This window comes from Camelus bactrianus, chromosome 10, assembly GCF_048773025.1.
Source record: "Camelus bactrianus isolate YW-2024 breed Bactrian camel chromosome 10, ASM4877302v1, whole genome shotgun sequence".
In the NCBI taxonomy this organism is placed as follows: Eukaryota; Metazoa; Chordata; class Mammalia; order Artiodactyla; family Camelidae; genus Camelus; species Camelus bactrianus.
The window spans coordinates 47,086,098-47,095,892 of NC_133548.1; the positions used below are offsets into that span (position 1 = coordinate 47,086,098).

Genomic DNA, 9,795 nt, shown 5'->3' on the forward strand with positions numbered 1-9,795 from the left:
TCTTACTTACCCACTTAACTCACCCATCTGGCTCATGCAGAAGTCAGGAGGGCCTTAGAGAATGACAGTGGATTACCGAAAGGTCAAGACAGGTGATAACTCCAATTGTACTGCTGTTCCAGATATGGTTTCTTTACTAAAGCAAAACATCAGAGACTCTGCCACCTGTAATAAACTTATTAACTTGCAAATGTTTTTTCTCTATTTCAATAAGCAAAGAAAGACAAAAGTAGTTTTGTTTAACCTGGCAAGGGCAGAAGTCCATTGTCACCGTTTTGCTCAGGACCATGTTAACTTGGCCTTTGGGCCACAATTTAGTCCACAGGGACTCTGATCACTTTAGCATCCCATAAGACATCACACCAGTCTGCTATGATCATGACAAAATGCTGATAAAACCTAAATAGGAGGAAGTTATCAGGTGCCTGGCATGTCTAAGTGAGTTGGTGGTGTTTGGGGTTTTAGTCATTCTAGTACATGTGTAGTGGTATCTCATTATTTTAATTTACAATATTCCTTTTTTCTTAACATTTTTTTTTATTGAGTAATAGTCATTTTACAATGTTGTGTCAAATTCTAGTGTAGAGCACAATTTTTCAGTTATATATGAACATACATATATTCATTGTCACATTTTTTTTTCGCTATGAGCTACCACAAGATCTTGCTTATATTTTCCTGTGCTATACAGTATAATCTTGTTTATCTATTCTGCATTTTAAAATCCCAGTCTGTCCCTTCCCACCCCCCGCCCCCTTGGCAACCACAAGTTTGTATTCTGTCTATGAGTCTGTTTCTATTTTGTATTTATGTTTTGTTTTGTTTTGTTTTGTTTTGTTTTTAGATTCCTCATATGAGTGATCTCATATGGTATTTTTCTTTCTCTTTCTGGCTTACTTCACTTAGAATGACATTCTCCAGGAACATCCATGTTCCTGCAAATGGTGTTATGTTGTCGGTTTTTATGGCTGAATAGTATTCCATCGTATAAATGTACCACATCTTCTTTACTCAGTCATCTGTTGATGGACATTTAGGCTGTTTCCATGCCTTGGCTATTGTAAATAGTGCTTCTATGAACATTGGGGTGCAGGTGTTATTTTGAAGTAGGGTTCCTTCTGGATTTATGCCCAGGAGCAGGATTCCTGGGTCATATGGTATGTCTATTCCTAGTCTTTTGAAGAATCTCCATACTGTTTTCCACAATGGCTTTCCTTGCTTCCCTCTCCCACTCTTAATGATTTAGATGTCTTCTTTTACAATTTTGTGTTTATTCTTTTTGTAATTCATGGCAGTTATCTCCTTTCCAGTTATGAGTTTCTCATTTTTGTAGCATCCTGCTTCTTTTCTATTAATTTACAATTTTCTGATAACATATGTGGAGCATTTTTTCATGTGCTTACTTGTTATCTGTATATCATTCTTGGTGTCATGTCCATTCAGATCTTCTGCCTATTTGAAAATCAGGTTGTTTTCTTATTGCTGCATTTTAAGTGCTCTTTGTGTATTTTAGATACTAGTTAGATATGTGTTTTGCAAACATTTTCTCCCAGACTGTGGTTCATTCTCTTAACAGTGTCTTTTGCAGAACAGAAATTTCTAATTTTAATAAAGTCCAACTTATCTATTTGTTCTTTCGTGGATCATGCTTTTGGTGTTGCTATTGACAAACAGCCATTGCCAAACTCAAGATCACCTTGGTTTTCTCCTATGTTATCTTCTACGAGTTTTATAGTTTTGCATTTTACATTTAGGTTTATGACCCACTTACATGTATATTTCTAATACTTACTTTTATCAAATTAAAGGTACAAAATTAAAAAAAAATCAAGACATAATGAAAAACATCAGCCCTCTTCTCCCATCTCCATCTCCCCCATTTTATCCCCAGAACCCAGATCCCACTCTCCAATCCATTTTAGCTATTTCTTTTGGTATTGATCTCCATATATTTAGATAAGTAACAATTTTAGCTAACATATTTTGAGTACTTACAATGTTTCAGGCTGTGTCCTAAGCGCTTCACATACATTATCTAATCCTTATAATCACCTTATATTCTAGGTGCTATTTCTATTCCTACTTTAGAGATGAGAAAAATTGAATCACAGAGGGGTTAAGTAATTACATAAAATCACATGGTTAGCAAATGGCAGAGCTGGGGTTTAATCTCAGTGTGTTCTTTCAGTATAGTATTTACCCTGTGATTTCTTGATTTACCGATTTTAGACTATTGGTTTGCTAGTATGAATAATTACCACTCACACCACCCAAGCCCCCAGTGTGTCTCCCTCTTATCCCAAATGCCATATTTCACTGAATCTCAGACATCACTGACTGTAAGCCACATCTTTATATACCACTACAAAGAAAAAAACCGAAAATAACCACAATGATTTATCACTTAGAATTTTTATATTTATTGAAAGAGATCCTTTAGAATTTTGATGTGCAATTTACTATATACTTTTGTGCTTGCAAGCAATACAAAGAAAAATATAAGCAAATAGATCGGTTGAAATATTTCTAAAACTTCTTCAGAGTCCCATTTTTTGAATCTTTTTTTTTGCCTCAAAGATGTCAATGCCCACATTTAATTAGTTAATTAATTTTAGTACAGTATCATACTCTGAACCTTCAAGAATATTGGTGACATAGCACTTTTAAGAAAAGAGGGCTCTACTATCATCAGTGGAATTTTCTTCCAAACCATTGATGTTCATTCTGCACATTTTGATACTGGCACTTTCTTGATTTTTCTGGAAGGTATATATGAAAACTTCTTAGACAAATCCTGGACTTCAATTGTTTCCTCAGATGGTACATGAATGGTTTGTGGACTGAGATGTCCGGATTGGCAGTTGTCCAGTCATGCCTCTAGAAATGACAATCATGTTTGCACATGGCAATGTGGCATCTGTGTCACAACCACTGCCTGCCTGATGGCGATTGTGATGGGTCTTGATTTCAGATTTTCAGATTTCAGTTTTGATAACATATGCATCTTGGAATCCATGGAACACTGTGCTTGTATGTAAATTTTAGTTATGTCAACATTTGGTTGAACTTTATGTCTGAGTCACGTATGTATTATATGCTTACCATAACTGCATTAATTTCCTTGTATGAATTTTTGCTTTTCCTAGAAATAATAATTACTTACTTTTCATTTGCTTAGTTTCCTAAGCCTCTATCACAATCACTCTCCTAAAGAACTGTAAAATTCTTGAAGATGCTCTTTCCACATAGTCAGGCATGTCAAATCTTCTATCAGTCCCATTACTTTTTTCCTGGAGACCACTCTCCTGGAGCTTTCTGGGGCAGATTGGATTATTGTTCCCAGTGCTTCACTTCCTTCCTGTTAGAGAATTATACACCTCTGCTTTTTGCCATAGGATTTTGCAATCTCTCTCCCTAGAGTAGGGGGAATATATTTTCCTGTCCTTTGATGTTGAACTTGTCCTTGTGACTTGCTTTGGCTCAAGAATGTTAAGAGACGTGAGAGAAGAGAGGATTTCCATGTGCTTTTTGTAATCTGGCTTGCTTCTTGAGCTTCTGCAATCCACCATGAAAGGGATACGGCTTGGGTAGCTGTTGGTTGAAGGAGAATGAAAAAACATGGGGAGAAGACCTGAACCCTCATCTCAGCCTAGAGCCAAGCCCAGCTGAGTGCATCTGTACTGACTGAACCCTAGCCAATATGCATGCACGTCCGTGAACATGAAAAATATTTGTTGTAAGCCCCTGAGGTTTTGAGGTTTTCTTTTATTACACAGAAAAAACTGACCAACATACCTTCCTTCCTCCTGCATGAATCTGGACTCGTTGTTGCTCTGCAGAGCTATTGTCCTGCGATATCCCTTTGCTCATCTATTGGGCCAGATCCCCCATTTACTGAATTCTGTGACTTCCTTTTTCTTGGTTTATTTACTTGTTTTAATGGAACACATCCTCAAGTAGCTTCCTGAGAAAGGGTTCAAGGTAGGAATATTTTTGAGACCCATACATATCTGAACACGTTTATTGGGCCATCACATTTGATGAATAATTTGGCTAGTTTGTATTTCTAGGTTGCAAATAATTTTCTCTCATAATCTGAAGGCATTTCACCATTGTCTTTCAGCTTCTATGTTGTTTCTGAGGGACAACATTATGATTCCCTGTTTTTTGTATATGACTTTATTTTTCCTTTGGAAACTTTTAGAGTCTTCTTTATGTCCTGAGGGTTTTGATATTTCATGATGATATGACTGGGTAGGAATCTGTTTTCAACCACTGGGCATTTGCGGGGGTCTCTTGCTAAAAATTCATGTTCTTTAATGATAGAAAATTTCTTGTGCTATTTATTTGATAATATTCTCCACCTTACTAATTTCTTAATTTTTGAAACTCCTATTGGGCAGAGGAAGGGCAATTGAAATATTTTATTTATTATTGCACTATTTAATTATTTTATTTTGGCAAGGGTAGGGGAGGTAATTAGGTTTATTTATTTTTAGAGGTGGTACTGGCGATTGAATTCAGGACCTCATGCATGCTAAGCATGTGCTCTACCACTTGAGCTATACCCTTCCCCCAAGGTTAGATATTTTAAGTTGCTTTTTCTAAGTTTATGGTTTTTTTCTCACACATTCCCCATTTCTTTTTGTTCTACTTCTTGGGAGATTTTCTCAAGTTTATCTTCCAATTACTTTATGGATTAAAAAAATTACTACCATAGCTTAAAATTTCAAAAGTTATTTCTCATCTGTGACTGTTATTTTCAAAAGGATTTTGCAGCTATATTTTCTGTTTTTTCTCTAGATTTGAGGGGAAGTTTTCTGTATTGTTTCTGCTTCCTCTTTCTTTTTCCTGGTTATAGTTTTGCCTTTCATGCTCAAATTTTCCTTACATGTCTGGTGTCTCTTGTTTCCTTTCATATTTAAGAGTGAAGTGTTAAAAAATTTGTTGGAAGCTCTGTGTGTGCAGAGCTTATGAAATATGGTTTCATTGAATGGTGACTGGATAGGAACTCAGCCTTTTTTTTTTTTTGAGAATGCAAAATGTTGCATCTATAGAACTTTTTTCTAAGGTCATTTAGTATCTCTAAAGACAAATCTTGGAAGGTTCTGCCCAGGAAGGAAATATGCCTGGCTGTCATTGTTCTTGGAGCTACATGGCAGAAGGGGCTGGGTATGATGGTAGATCTCTTCTCAATTTCTATGTTTTGGGCACAGCTCTTATTCCTCACTTGCTTTTGTTCCTGGTGGTCCTAAGCATGGAGGCTGTCTGGTTGGCTTCTCTCACAGGCTGATGCTTCAGTCTCCTGTCCCTGTGGGGCAGGGGTGATTGGCTGACCAGGATGGAAGAGGAGAACTGGAAGTCTTAACTGCATTTAAAAAATAAACTTTCAATCATTTCCTCTATTTTCAGCCCCATGTTTTATCCCACATTCTCACAACACCTGGTGCTTTACCTTCCTGACCTTTTCTGGGGTACTGTGGTACAGATTTCTTTCTTTCTTTTTGACATTTGCTTTGTAGCTATTGGGTGTTCAGTTTTCTCAGTTCTGCTATTCATTTTTCTCAGTTCTGCTTTTTCTATTCATCATTTCCATTTTAAATAGTATACAGAAATGTATTAGAGAGAAAAAAATTTACAATTTCACTAACCCCAAATAAAAACACATGTACTAGGCCAGATGATTAAGAATAGTGAAGAAATAGAAAGTAGAGTATAAATAGAAGGTAATATTTTTCCCCCCCAGTCCCTTTCTCAAAAGGTAGCATTTATAAACATTTTCTTGATTTCTCCTAGAAGTTAAAAAAAAAAGCAAACCTATAAGTATGTGTGTGTGAAAGTGCACATACACAAAGGGGATAAAACTATAAAGTATGTAGATTAGATTTTCCCACAATATTCCTGGAGATATTTCACCATTGGCACATGTAGATTCATCTTTTTTTTTTTTTTTCCGTTCTTGTTAGCTATATAGTACTACATTGCATGGCTGCCTCATAATTTATTGTGATGGACATGTTGGTTTTGAAACAATATTTCTAGGGCACTAGGCAAACTATAAAGGATCCCTTCTTTTTGTAAAACAAACAATTATTTCAGGGTAATGAGTACTTACTTATCTGTTAATTTTCCAGGTTTGTACACTTGTATTTTAATAAATCAACCTTTCTTAAAGTGATTCCACCTGTAAGTGACAGATGACTACGTATGCATTTACAGCAGTTTCAAGTGAAATACTCAGCGAGGCAGTGAGTAAAGTTACTGGGAATCCTTTGGTTGAAAGAAATGGAAATTACATCTGAAGGGAAAATCCAGCTAAAGGAAAAAGGAAAATAGGTTTCAGGGATACTCTGTTGTCTTGTAGACCTAACAGCAGATGGCCTCCAGGGAAAACTGGGACCAGGGACCAAGACACATCAGAACTGTCTCTGCCTTTTAGCTCTCGTCCTCTCTGTACTCTGTTCTTTATTCCCACCAGCAGATCAGTTTCCTCCACTGTTCTAGCCCCCAGAGTAGATAACATGGCTGTGGACAGCTGAAGAGTTGTACATCTTAGGCCCTCTAAAGAGAGAATTGGGGCTTTTTCTCAGCTCTGGTTTTAAAATTTCTCAAGGAGAGGGGAGCCTGGTTGGCCTAGTTTGTGTCAGTAAGGTTGTCACATTAGGACTAATAAAATGTATCCAGATGTGTCCAGGGAGCAGTGTCATAGTGTACTAACATGGCAACAACTTCAAAAAGGCTCTGTGTTTTGTTTTGGTTTTTGTTTTTTGAATTATACGTTAATCTTTATGATCAACACAGTCAAGTTAAGACATCTACACTGCTAAGCTAGAATTAGGAAGGGCTTAAAATATGATTCCCTCTAAAGAGAGAAATGCAAGTCCATTACCAATTCTACACGAAATTAGCCTACGTTATAAGGAAGCAGATCTCCTATCAGAGATGACACAGTGAATACTGTGCAATTACCATAACAGAAGAATGGACTTAAGTGCAAGAAAACAGATTCTATAGAATGTGACTTTCCTTGGGATGCCTTTGGTGATGACATTATTTTATGCTGAAAATAAGAATACAAATACGATGCACGTTATTGCAGGGAGCATTAGGGTTAGCTTTACACACAGTTGACGTAACACGTCACACTCTCACCCTGAGCATCTGTGGGGAAGGTGAAGGAAAACAGTAGGTGGATCCAGTGATTTTCATCCCAAATTCTGATTCCATCTAGGATCTCCACGAGGTGATAGAAACACTCTAGGAATAAGCACCAAAAAATAAAGGTATAAAGGCTCAGAGGCCATCAGAATGGAAGTCTGTAGTAGTTACACGAATTCTTGAATTGAAAATTCCAATTCTGAAGAAGTCATATGTAAAAATGAACAGTAAAATAAAAGTTAAATCTGGCTTTATTAACTTGATTCTTGAGTTTAAAGCCAGATAAAATCCTGGGTCAAAAAAGAAAAGGCTTTTTCAAGGAAGTGAAAGACCTATACTTTGAAAACTATAAAACACTGATGAAAGAAACTGAAGATAATTCAAAGGAATGGAAAGATACCCTGTGCTCTTGAACTGGAAAAATTAATATTAGAATGGCCATACTATCCAAAGCAATATACAGATTTAATGCAGTTTCTATCAAAATACCCATGACATTTTTCATGGAACTGAAAAAAAAAAATCCTAAAATTTATATGGAACCATCAAAGACCCTGAAACGCCAAAGCAGTTCTGAGAAAAAAGGACAAAGCTGGAGGCATAATCCTCCCAGACTTTAGACTGTACTATAAAGCCACAGCAATCAAAACAGCACAGTACTGGCACAAAAACAGACACATAGATCAATGACCAGAATAGAGAGCCCATGCAGTTACAGTCATTTAATCTATGACAAAGGAGGCAGGAATATACAATGGAGAAAAGACAGTCTCTTCAGTAAGTGGTGATAGGAAAACTGGACAGCCACATGTAAAATAATAAGATTAAAACAATCTCTCACACCATGTGCAAAAATAAACTCAAAATGGTTTAAAGACCTAAATGTAAGACCTGAAACCATAAAATTCCTAGAAGAGAACACAGACAGAACACCGTTTGACATAAATTATAGCAATATTTTCTTGGATTAGTCTCCTAAGGTAAAAGAAATAAAAGCAAAAATGAACAAATGAGACCTAATTAAACTTAAAAGTTTTTGCACAGCAAAGGAAACCATCAGCAAAATGAAAAGACAACCAACAGAACTGGAGAAAAAACCTGCAAATGATGCTACTGACAAGGGGTTAATAGCCAAATATACAAACAGCTCATACAGCTCAATATCAAAAACAAAACAAAACAAAACAAAAACAAACCCACAGACAATCCAATAAAAAAATGAGCAGAATACTTGAATAGACATTTTTCCAAAGAAAACATACAGATGTCCAAGAGACACATGAAAAGATGCTCAACATCACTATTAGAGAAAGCAAATCAAAATCACAATGAGGTATCACCTCATATCTGTCAGAATGGCTATCATCAAAAAGTCTACAAATAACAAATGTTGGAGAGGATGTGGAGAAAAGGGAACCTTTGTACACTGGGAATGTAAATTGGTGCAGCCACTATGGGAAACAATATGGAGATTCCTTAGAAAACTAAATATATAACTACCATATGATAGATAAATAAATAGATAAACAAGTTCCTACTATATAGCACAGGGAACTATATTCAATATAATTAAAAAGAAGATGAAAATATATATGTATAACTGAATCTCTATGCTGTACACCAGAAACACAACACTGTAAATCAACTATACTTCAATAAAAAAGTCCTAAAAAAATAACTACCATATCATCCAGCAACTTCACTCCTGTGTATATACTACCCCCTAAAAAGAAAACACTAATTCGAAAAGATACATGCACCCCACTGTTCATAGCAGAACTATTTACAATAGCCAAGACATGGAAGCAACCCAACTGCCCATCAACAGACTGGATTAAGAAGATGTAGTATATATACAATGGAATATTACTCGGCCACAAAAAGAACAAAATACTGCTATTTGCAGTTGTGCTGATAGATCTAGAGAATATTAAGCTGAGTGAAATAAGTCAGAGAAAGATAAATGATATATGCTATCACTTATATGTGGAATCTAAAAAAATAATACAAATGAATACATATACAAAACAGAAACAGACTCACAGATATAGAAAACAAACCTATGGTTACCAAAGGGGAGAGAGAAGTGGGGAGGGACAAATTAGGGGTATGGGATTAACAGATACAAATTAGCATAAAATAAATAAACAACAAGGATATACTGTCTATCACAGAGAATTATATCCATTATCTTGTAATAAACTATAGTGGAATATAATCTGCAAAAAATACTGAATCACTATGCTGTACACCTGAAATTAACACACTATTGTAAACTACACATCAATAAAAATATAAATTAAAGGTTTTTGTTCATATTATATTAATATAGTAAAAAGTAGATGGTTTTTTAAGAAGTATCAGAATGGTGTTTAGACAGCATTTAGGTAGTGGGAATGAGCTGACAGAGTGTTGCTACCAAAAGGGCAGTGCTGAGCAGACTGCCACCTACAGGTCTGACATTACTGAATCTTCTAATTTTTTGATGAGACTTCTGGAAGGGGTTAAGATTTCAGTGATGCCATTATTCAAAGAGAATTTAAGCCCTTGGTGAAGGTTTTATAATGACCATGCCAAAGTTTCCTTGGATCACAGAGAAGAGACCCTACCTAAACAAAGATGTCTTTACAGTTTGGA

General features: G+C 35.8%; 1 long non-coding RNA gene across 1 annotated transcript; it reads right to left on the bottom strand.

The window, feature by feature from the left end:
- Positions 1-2,404: 2,404 nt before the first annotated feature.
- Positions 2,405-7,258, bottom strand: LOC141578877 (uncharacterized). The gene is made up of 2 exons (XR_012509726.1): positions 7,153-7,258; positions 2,405-3,591 (listed from the first exon to the last, which is right to left on the bottom strand). It is a non-coding gene; the product is annotated as an uncharacterized LOC141578877 (long non-coding RNA).
- Positions 7,259-9,795: the final 2,537 nt, after the last annotated feature.